At 33.5% G+C, this 10,420-nt stretch overlaps 2 long non-coding RNA genes across 2 annotated transcripts; one reads left to right on the forward strand and one right to left on the reverse strand.

The window, feature by feature from the left end:
• Window positions 1–8,100: 8,100 nt before the first annotated feature.
• Window positions 8,101–9,637, forward strand: LOC112147576. The gene is made up of 2 exons (XR_002919477.2): window positions 8,101–8,421; window positions 9,103–9,637. It is a non-coding gene; the product is annotated as an uncharacterized LOC112147576 (long non-coding RNA).
• A 70-nt stretch (window positions 9,638–9,707) lies between these two features.
• On the reverse strand, window positions 9,708–10,339 carry LOC112147577. Its single transcript, XR_002919478.1, has 2 exons — window positions 10,261–10,339; window positions 9,708–9,839 (listed from the first exon to the last, which is right to left on the reverse strand). It is a non-coding gene; the product is annotated as an uncharacterized LOC112147577 (long non-coding RNA).
• Window positions 10,340–10,420: the final 81 nt, after the last annotated feature.

Genomic DNA, 10,420 nt, shown 5'->3' on the forward strand with positions numbered 1-10,420 from the left:
AATATCGATATCGGCGATACTAGCACTATAATTGCTTGTTATTGGATCTTTACCCTAATTCCCAGTATTGCCCACCCCTATGAGAATCTGGAAGACCATGTAATCCTTGATCAAGCTGAAATTTAAGCAAAAACTTGTGACAATGTAAGACTAAATGAATGCTTTGCTTCACAATTTTGACATAAAATATAAAACATGAAGAATAGGAAGTGTTTTTCTCCTCTTTTAAGACTTTTATTTATTTATTTTTGCTTTTGACATTTCTGCTCTGTCAGTCTAAGAATGGATCTGGAAGTCCTACATCACTCGGACGGCCGTAAACAGACGTTCCAGAAGGGGCCGGGTTTCCCAGAGGACCGGAGCCAAAGACGTCTAATTAAATTTCTGCTTTCAAACACCAGATGCGCAGTGATGTAGTGGTTAGCACTCTCATCTCACAGCGAGAAGGCCGAAGTTCAAATCCCGCTTGGGTCCTTTCGAATTTGCATGCGTGGGTTTTTCTTTTCCTTCCACAGTCTGAAAACCATTCTTCATTCAGTTAATTGGTGACTCTAAAATTGGTCCTTAGGTTTGAATATGTTTGTGTCGTTAAATGTCTCTGTATGACCCTGTGTTGCTGGGATAGGCTCCAGCAACCCCATATAGTAAAAAGCACATATTGAAAATGTATTAATGCTTTAAAAACCACAAAATTAGTGAGTGCAAGCACTTATTTGTTATAATTTTTAATTACTGTCTTTTTATTCCAAATGAAACAGTGAATGCATTTAAACATCCAAACAATAAAACGGACTTACTCAATGTTTAATCACTGCCCTTATAATAATGAATCCACTGTTCCTTTTCTTTCCTACAGAAAAATGAACAGGAGCGATTCATACTTCTTTAAACACAAAGATAGGACGACACTCTGGGATCATAAATCCACCTCTATTATCTGTCCAATGGTAACTGCAGTGGAATCTGCACACAGCACAGTCATAAAATGAAAACAAAAGACTTTTTTATTTGTTCTTCATCGAGTGAGAAGAGACTGGAAAGCAGATTTGATGGACGCGCTCCAATTAGCAAAGGTTTTTGACGGTTATCTCATCATTTTAGTGATGTGATCTATCAAACCCAAATCTTGTCCAAGCTGTCAATGAGGAATTTTCTAAACCACATTGATGAAAAGCTTCAAATGATCCACACACTTCTAAAGTGAATTTGTCTGTGTAGGTGAGCAGGAAGAGGCTGCAGATGTGTGGAGTGCATGCAAAGTCCTTTGAAAGCTTCCTGATGCCCTTTTATTTCCATTAATATGAGATAAATCTGTGCTGTGATCGATTTGAATCCATGTAGAGTTTCTATATAATGCGAAAAGTTGAAAAATCCCTGCTTGGATCTGCTTCCCCAGACAGAAGCTGTTAATAATTATGGCAGTTATAACGCCACAAAATCAATTCATGAACTTAATTAGATAAGGATGAAAAAATAAATAGACAAAGTCGATGAAGGAGAGCAATGTTATAAATATGGCAAATCGGGGTTATGCTTCCTCTATTGACAAAGACCTCCTGTGATGCATTATCTCCTTCTCCAAGAACTTTTCTAATTACAGACCTCACAAAAAAATCAAACTACAATGAAAAATAAAACCTTTTTATCCACTCCTGTTTGAAGGACTGTTTGAATCCATTGTGCAATGTGTAAAAGTGTGTTGTTTTAAGTAAGAAGAGTTCATTTCAATTCATAAAAAATATTTTAAGATTGTTGGCTTTATTTTTTTTTCACAGGAAGCTTAAGCAAATTTTATTTCATTAATAAATCATAAATCTTTACATTTTTTACAAGCAAATAAAACAAGGTATTTTTCCAATTGAATGAAAATAAGCAGATTTAGTTCCACTTCATAAAAATGACTCCAAAACTGACACCCAAATTTCCGCTCAGTCTCCCTTCTTCCATTCTTTGGTAAAATACTGAAAAAAATTGTTTACAACAAACTATTTAAACATGTTGCTCCTGTGCTATCTCATGTGTCACAAACCTCGTCACTTATCTCTGTTCTGGCTGGCCTTCGATATATAACAGTGATCAGACAGGTGCCGTCTATTCTGCAGCACTTCTGTCAATTAATCACAAACTGTTCTCATACAAAATGGCAGAGTCGTATAATATTGATGGCAGGATTCTTTAATAGTAGAGTGTTGTAATGAATAGGAAAACACTGGGATGGTTAATAGTAACATCTGGAGTACCCCAAGGCACTGTGCTTACACCTCTACTATTCTCAATCTTTATTAACAAGCTGTTTTTATTTCATGTTCGTTTTGTTCGAGTTTTAATAGTTAAATTTGGCATATTTTGATCTCTTTCTGTCCTCACCTTGCCTTTTTTACTGCTGACAACTGCACTTTTAAATCCTATCTGTTAATAGACATCAAAGGCATGTGAAAACTTTAAAATAAGGAATGTATCTGTTTTATTTTATTGTTTTTACTGCTTTATGATATTTGTTTAGTATATTTTATATGAAAACTGGGATTTTAGTGTGTGAAAGCTGGTTTTGAACTGTTAGTGAAAATAAATAAATAAATAAAGTTGTTGGTTTCTCAAACCAATTTCTAAAACGTAATTTTTTTAAGATTGTCAGCATTAATTTTAATTTTTACCCTTTTTTATCTAGTTATCTTTTTCAGGAAAAGTACTATATGAATACATTTGAATTTGCATTCATGCCTGGATCATGATGAACCGAGTGAAACAGTCAGTTCCAGTAACTTTTAATGAATACACTTGAATAAAATCTTGCTATTTTCTTGCGATTTCATACATGTGACAGTGATGGATATGATGCTGGCATCCTAGAACTAAAGTAAAGACTGAAGCAAAACACTGAGCTGAGGGGAGTGTATTTAACACTCCTGTATCCTTGTTACTCTGCCACCTTCGGAGTTGTTTGTCCTTGTGAAGCTGATGCTGAAAGAATTCACATGACTTTAATATATACTGACCTGAAAGCCCTTGATAACCATCTGGTCCGAATGGTCCCGGTGGTCCAGGCGATCCTTTGGACTATTTTCTTTATTTCAAGAAGGTCTTTTTGTGAAAATAAAGTTTGAATTTGCATGAATGTCTAATGTTACGACCGATAAAATCAAATGTTTGTGCTTGAAATGAGAAAATAGCCACAGACTCAGTTATAAGTGTAGGATGTCTTGTTTTTAATGACAAAAAATAATCATTAAAAAAAAGACTGACAAGAGGTCACCCAATAATATTTTAAGGTAACAATGAAATTAAAATACAATTAAAAAAATGTAAAAAAAAAAAAATACAAGAATTTCAAGAGATTTTCAAGAGGGTGAAAGGATCATGGAAGCAGCGCAAAAGTGATGGAAGGTTGGAATGATGAAGCATAAAACTGAAAATCAGTTTTTTTTTTAGGTCAAATTGACATTTACACTCAAACCATTTATTGTCTTAGAACCTGAAGCTCTGGAGCCACATGTAGTTCTTTTATCCCTCCTCTGTGACTTAAAGAAAAATGATAATGCTTTGAATAAATAATACACTCATTAGTTAATTAAAGCAGATAATTTTATATTCTGCTGCACAACAGTAATTGCTGAGGGAATATTCTTCAAGTATATTTTTTATTCACGTGTATAGTTGTTTTTTAATTGGATTACACCAGTGTTGTCATGTTTACATGCAGTACTACACAGAGGAAAAGGATGAAGGTTCACCAAAGTGATAGAAAATACAATGTTGGGTATTTTGTATTGTAATTCAAGTATGTCTGCTGCTGCACGAGGAGGATCTTAGAAACTGTATTTTATTTTGAAAGGAACTTGCATGTGGTGCTGTCAAAGGCAAACAAATTAAAATTGTAATATCTTCTTCCACCTTTCGGCTTATCTCTTTCGGGTTTTTATTTTAGCCGCTAAAAATTGTAAATATTGTAAAAAATTGTAAAGAAAAATGTAATATATATGATAGTATTTTAGACATTTTAAAGAAAAACGGAGACAAGATCTTAAAAATGTTAACTAAATATTAAAACTTGAAAAAAAAAATAAAAAACAGAGACAAAAATATCTGAAAAGGAAGTGAGAGGAGTCCATTTTCAGTAGCAGATAACAAGCACACATATAGATTAATATACACAGAAACATTCAACTTGCATTTTTTATGTAAAAAAAAAAAAAAACAAACAAAAAAGAAAACACTAATTTGGTTTCATTTAAATCCTTTTCCCCAACATACAGGTACAGATTTATCACAGTTTATTTATTCTTTGTAAATATTATATAGAAAAATACAATAGTTATAATTCAGTTATATTAATGCAGTATGTAAAAAACTACATTTTAGAAATGAATGATCACGAAGCATAAATAAAGTTTATTTTTCTAAACAGTAAAGTGGAACTCTGTGTCTTTGTCAGGTTTTGGTCAGTTAGAAACTAGTCCAAATGGATCTTTTAGTGTTGTAGACCCCCATTTTAGAAGCATACTTTACTCCGGTTTAAGCATCTTAAGATATATTGTTTTAAAGTCTCTTTTAAACACCTTTTTGTACAGTAAAACTGATTTTATTTTACTGCTGTGTTTGGAAGTTCTATATTAAAAGTGGTTTTCGTTATCAAAAAATCCTGATTCTAGACCTGGTATCACTATTGAAATACTCCATGTCTTTCTTATTTGAGGTTACATGTAAAAATACAGGTAACACATCAGGAAAAAAAGAGGTATTGTAACTTTACATCTGGAGATTCTCTAGATCCAGGAAATCCCACCACACCTGAAGAGGAAACAGATTTACTTCTGCATGTTTGTGAAAAACCAACCTCCAAGGATGCAGCTAAATTTATCATACCTGCCAAAGCAGACACTGACTGATGATGCAGCAGTTCTCGTTTTATTGATCTCCATGTCTGTCATCACAAAGTTTCTTCACGCCAGAGCGTTGTGGTTTTAAACAAGCCCTAGAGGGCCCCAGAAGAGCCTGGAGCACCAGAATCTCTGATGGGTTCTTTGAGGGGCTGCGGTCCAAAAAACTGTTGACTAAAACACAGAGAAGCTCAAAAAGCCAACCTCATCCCCAGATACTGGTGCTTTTCTGTGTGCTGATCTTATTTCATGTTGATCTTTATCGTCAAATTCTACATTTTAACAATATACACATATTTTAGTCTATATGCACAATTGTGTGCAAATATTCTTTAAAAGATATTTTCTTTGAAACATTGTAAACACTAAAAAGCTGCAGATTTTTGCAACTTTAGTTAAATGGAAAAGTAGAAACACAACTTAATATTCTATGTTGTGTATTCATATAAAATAAATTTTACAAGTAAATTTCACACCATAAGAACAATTTGTTAAAAAATAAAAACAAAAGTTACTTCTTCTGATGAACAAAAAAATGCATATGTGAATTAAAAAAAGGAATATTTATCAATATTCTGTAAAAATACTGCAGAAGCTTCTAGATCTTTAATATATATATATGGTAATGTCTTTTTGAAAATGACAGTGAGAATTATTAAACAAATTTACAAAATATGAGAAAAAATTCTAGTGAATGATTAAATTTGCACCATAAAATAAAGCTTTCTATAATTTACAAACCCCATTATGACACTCTTTCCATTTATTTCTTTAATGTTTAACCTAACAGTTCTTTGGAGTGCTGTGGCATTAACTTGTAAATCGGGGGACTTCTCTTTTCCTGTCAAATAATATTTTATGTTTTATTCTATTTTTTGTAATTAGCTAATATATCTTTTGTTTTTGTGGATGATAACGATGATTCACATTCTAATAAATCGTATATCTTTAGTTTTGAATGTTCTCTGATCTTTTACTTTGAGGAATAAGATATGTTACTGCCCCCTGCTGGTCAGGATTTTGTTGAGGTGAGAGGATCTTAAAAAAAAAAAAGTTTTTATTATATATAGGTAAGAAGAGGAAAAAAACAAAATATATTAATAGCACATAGATAATGTCATAATAAAGTTATTCATGTATTTTGTGTAATTTATTATATTATTATTATATTATTACAGCGTAGTAAAAAAAAGTAGGACAATACTTCTTATTTTTACCACTAATCCTTTACCAGATAAATCCTATACTCAGATTGTTCCTAAGTTATTACATTGTGGAGCATTACCAACACTTTCTTGTTTTTGCACATTTATTTGAAATGTAAGGTGTTCTTTTTTTATTTATTAACCGTTCACATTGAAGACAAGTTCACCTTAATTTCATTGTACAAGGCATAATGATAATAAAAGCATTCTATTCTATTCTGTTCTAGACATCCTGCAGGGACCATGGAGTTTTTATTTTAATTTTTTTTAAAGAATAATTACCAATAACTATACAAATAACAATAACATACTAATAACAGAACTAATAACTACCAAACTTTTGAAATAATAAAAGAAAAATGTCATTATTCAATAAATTTATCTAACAGAATACACCAATTTATTGTCTTTTTTTCTGTCCTGTAATAATGTAGAAAATTAAGCAGACACCATAACAATTGTATTCTCAAAAATGAATAATGTTCATTGGCATTAAGGAATTTTAAATAAGGAAAAAGTCTCTTTACTGTACTAAATGCTATTTTTAACCCATTTTCTCCTCTGAAGTGAACTTTCCATCAATTTTAGCTTAAAACATCTTAAGAAAGAACATTTCAACATATGTTGCTGTTGAAGATCAACAAGAAAAGTGATTGTTCCTTCACAAGTAAAATGAAAGTAGAGCTCAGGGAGTTTCTGCGAACCGAGAGGATAAGAGTTTGTGCAGCATTGCACTATTTCTCCTGGTGCCCCGATACCTCCTAAAAGACAATCGTTTCTGAGTAATTCTGCTGTTTCATCTTTCTTAAGCGCAGAAAGTACTTAACAAAGGGCTCTGGGGTGGCACGCTGTACATTTTATGACTTTAGGTTCACAGAAACTTGCATGACCCTGTAAAACCGAGGTAAAGCTTGAAATGAAAAACAATAACAGTTAATTGGCAATGTGGAAAGTTGATTAAAAATGCAGCAGGGGTTTAGCACCAGGGAGAGGCCCATCACCTTCCAATGAGAAGGTGATAAAACATGTAGTTAATGTTTTCAGTTGTAAATGCAAAAATGTGATTGAAAAAATGTACCTGATCATAATTAATAAGTCATTTAAAGTCTAGTAATTGTATCTTTGCCCACTTTGCCAGTGCTTTTAACAGTTATGAAGTTTCAAAGTTGCCACATATTCATCCATTTAGTTATAGTCACTGCAGGGGAGTCAAACTCAACCGCACAAGGGGCCAAAATCCAAAACACATCTCAGGTCGCTGAACAGGAAAAACATTTATTGAAAACTAAAACTACATTTTTAAAACTTTAAAATCAACTTTTTAACATAATTATGAACTAGATATATAGCATTACCTGCAATAATGCTAGTGTGAATGCTGTAAGCTGAATTTGGCCACTGAAGATGCTAGTGCTGATAGCTGAAGATGCTGAAATTAATAGCTAAAAACGCTGAAGCTGATAGCCAGCTAAAATATTAGCTTAATGCCAAATTAGTCTGAAAAACTAAGGAAAAAAATGGCTAGACTTAAAAATATCCTAAAAAACTGGAAAAATCCTAAATTAGCCAAAACAGCTAGCGTGTAAATATTAGCCAAACTCCAAAACAGCTTAAAAAAAACTTGAAAAGAAAAGCTTCAATTAGCCAAAACAGCTAGTATGTAACTGAAACCTCCAAAATAGCCTAAAAAATCTTAGTAAATGCCAAAATAGTCAAAAAAATCTAGCAGAATGCCAATTTTTGAAATGTTAAAACTGTAACTTTTTAACATAATTATTAATAATATAAAGGCAGACATCCATCCATCTTCTTGACCGCTTCTTCCCTTTCGGGGTCGCGGGGGTGCCGGAGCCTATCCCGGCCACTGATGGGCGAAGGCGGGGTACACCCTGGACAGGTCGCCAGTCTGTCTCAGGGCCTCAATCACACACATTCACTCTCAGACACACCTAGGGGCAATTTAGAGTCACCAATGAACCTATGAAGCATGTTTTTGGACGGTGGGAGGAAGCCGGAGTCCCCGGTGAAAACCATAGACTTAATATATAATTAGACGCAGCATCTCTGGCGTCACCCATTGACTTCCACAGTCCCTGAAATGAAGCCTGAATATTCAGCTCATGGCCGCAGCCATATTGGCTGGAGTTAACTCCACCTCACACGGACGTTCCAAATATGGGGAAAAGGGGCGGGACCGAGTTCACCCGCTTTTCCTCCGGTTTGTTTTAATTCACGCCCACAGCTCTGCCGTCTGCGGCTCCTCATGCTAACGGCTAACAGCTTCAATTCTCCAGCAAAGCTGCACCGCGGTGGATTATTTACATCATGAATCTTTACAGGTGAGTACTTGGTGTTTTACACACAATCTGTAACGCTGTGGAAGTGACTTTTAGACAACAATGAAAACGTATTTTCCCGTGGTACGAGTTTAGTACGAACTGAACATCCATTGTTTGAACATGTTATTTATTTGGTCCTAAGATATCTTATTTAATAAGAGTTATTTAGTCTTAAGTTACTGTAGTCTTTATATACATATTAAAAAATACACCACAACAGTAATATGATTGTGTGAAACGTAGTTTTTCTCTAGTGCTAAATCAAATTGTTGATATGATCACATAATGCTGTGATTACACTATGAGGAGCATTTATCTTTACTTCTTAGTTAAGTTAATCATGTCAACGTCTTAAAGCTGGAGCTAATATTTAGGTGAATCCTCTAAACACAGTCACAGTGAAGCAGAATGAACTAATCAGTCAGAATGTGATAAACATCAGGTCTGAAGAGGTTAAACAGACTGATGCTGCCTCCTCTTCTGACAATCCAAACTAAATACTGACATGTTCTTTCAAAGAAACTAATTTTCTTAAAAGATTTGGTTTAAAGATATTCACATGGATTTTGAGCATAAACAAGATGAAATATTTTATTTTGTGTGTTTAGCTCATCTTTACAGAAACAGCACATGTACTAATATTTTTGAGTGAAATCTATTTTCTTTTCCTTACAATTACAGTTTGGATTAATGGTGACATCATTTCCATTTGGCACCAGAAGGACCGTTATACAAAACCACCACAGCGACGTGAGCTCGGCGAGGACCCACATCACCTGGTTCAGCTGATTCAGACGGTGGTGGACATCTTTTATTTTTAATTCTACAAGGAAGAGCAGCTCCTTGTTCTCTCATCACTGTGGAGGACGTGAACGGGCGACGTCTGGAGTCTGGAGCTGTCATGGGGATTGGAGAGAACGTCCAGCAGCTGCACACTCTTCAACCCAGCACTAAACTTTATTTTCTTTCATTTCTTACTGATTTTATTTTCAGTAAATAGAAATGCACTCTTAAGGATCATTTATTAGGCTGGGCTCTTTAAATATAAAAACAGACAGTATTATCATAGATGATGCTTTCTAACCATGACATGTGTAAAGAGGTCAATACTTTGAATAAAGGGAAACTAATTCTGAATTTTCAATGATTAATGTTTGTAATGTTTTGAATGATTTCATCTGCTTCAAAAATAAATTTTGTACAGATCTGACTTTGACCCACATTTCCTTTTGTCTTACATATATGCTAAAACAGTGAATAAACAGAAGAGACTGGTCACTCAAATATGTTAAACATGATTTTTATTGAATCACATCAGCAGGAGTCATCTTCATATGTTAAAATTAGAATTTTACTGCCTTTAAATGTAAATGCTGGATTGTTTTGGATTATAAATCCACTCATCACCAGAAGCAGACCTGAAGGGGAACATAGAAGACAAACATTAGATACAATTAAAAAAAAACATTTAATATACATTAAAATCACAATACAGAGCTAAATATAACATGTACACATTTATTAAAAATTGAATATTGAAACTACATGTTCTTATTAACTGAATGTTTTCTGTCTTCACATTTTAACTTCACATGAAGAGATTCTGGTGTTACTGTAGCAGATCTGAATCATGTCCTTATATGTTATAACTTTGTGATTAAAGAAAATAACTAGCAATAAAAATACTGAGAAAACGTCATTTTTTAAACTTTAAACATGATAGATATTAACGTTGCTGAGAATTTTTAAAAATCGAATTACTTGCACTAAAATAAACAATCATAATAAACATTAATGATTTATTTCCGACAAATATAAAGTTATTCTTTTAGTACTTACCGGAGAAAAGACAACAGATGACTTCCAGAGAGCGTATTAGAACAGTTTACATCACGGCAGCAGGACAAAAACCGAACTAGATTTGCAATTCCTGAAGAAATTGCGTCTGATTGCTGAAAGCAATAGCGCTTTGAAGCATTTTACAGCCGCAAGTGTGAAA

This window comes from Oryzias melastigma, linkage group LG17 (assembly GCF_002922805.2).
Source record: "Oryzias melastigma strain HK-1 linkage group LG17, ASM292280v2, whole genome shotgun sequence".
NCBI lineage: Eukaryota > Metazoa > Chordata > Actinopteri > Beloniformes > Adrianichthyidae > Oryzias > Oryzias melastigma.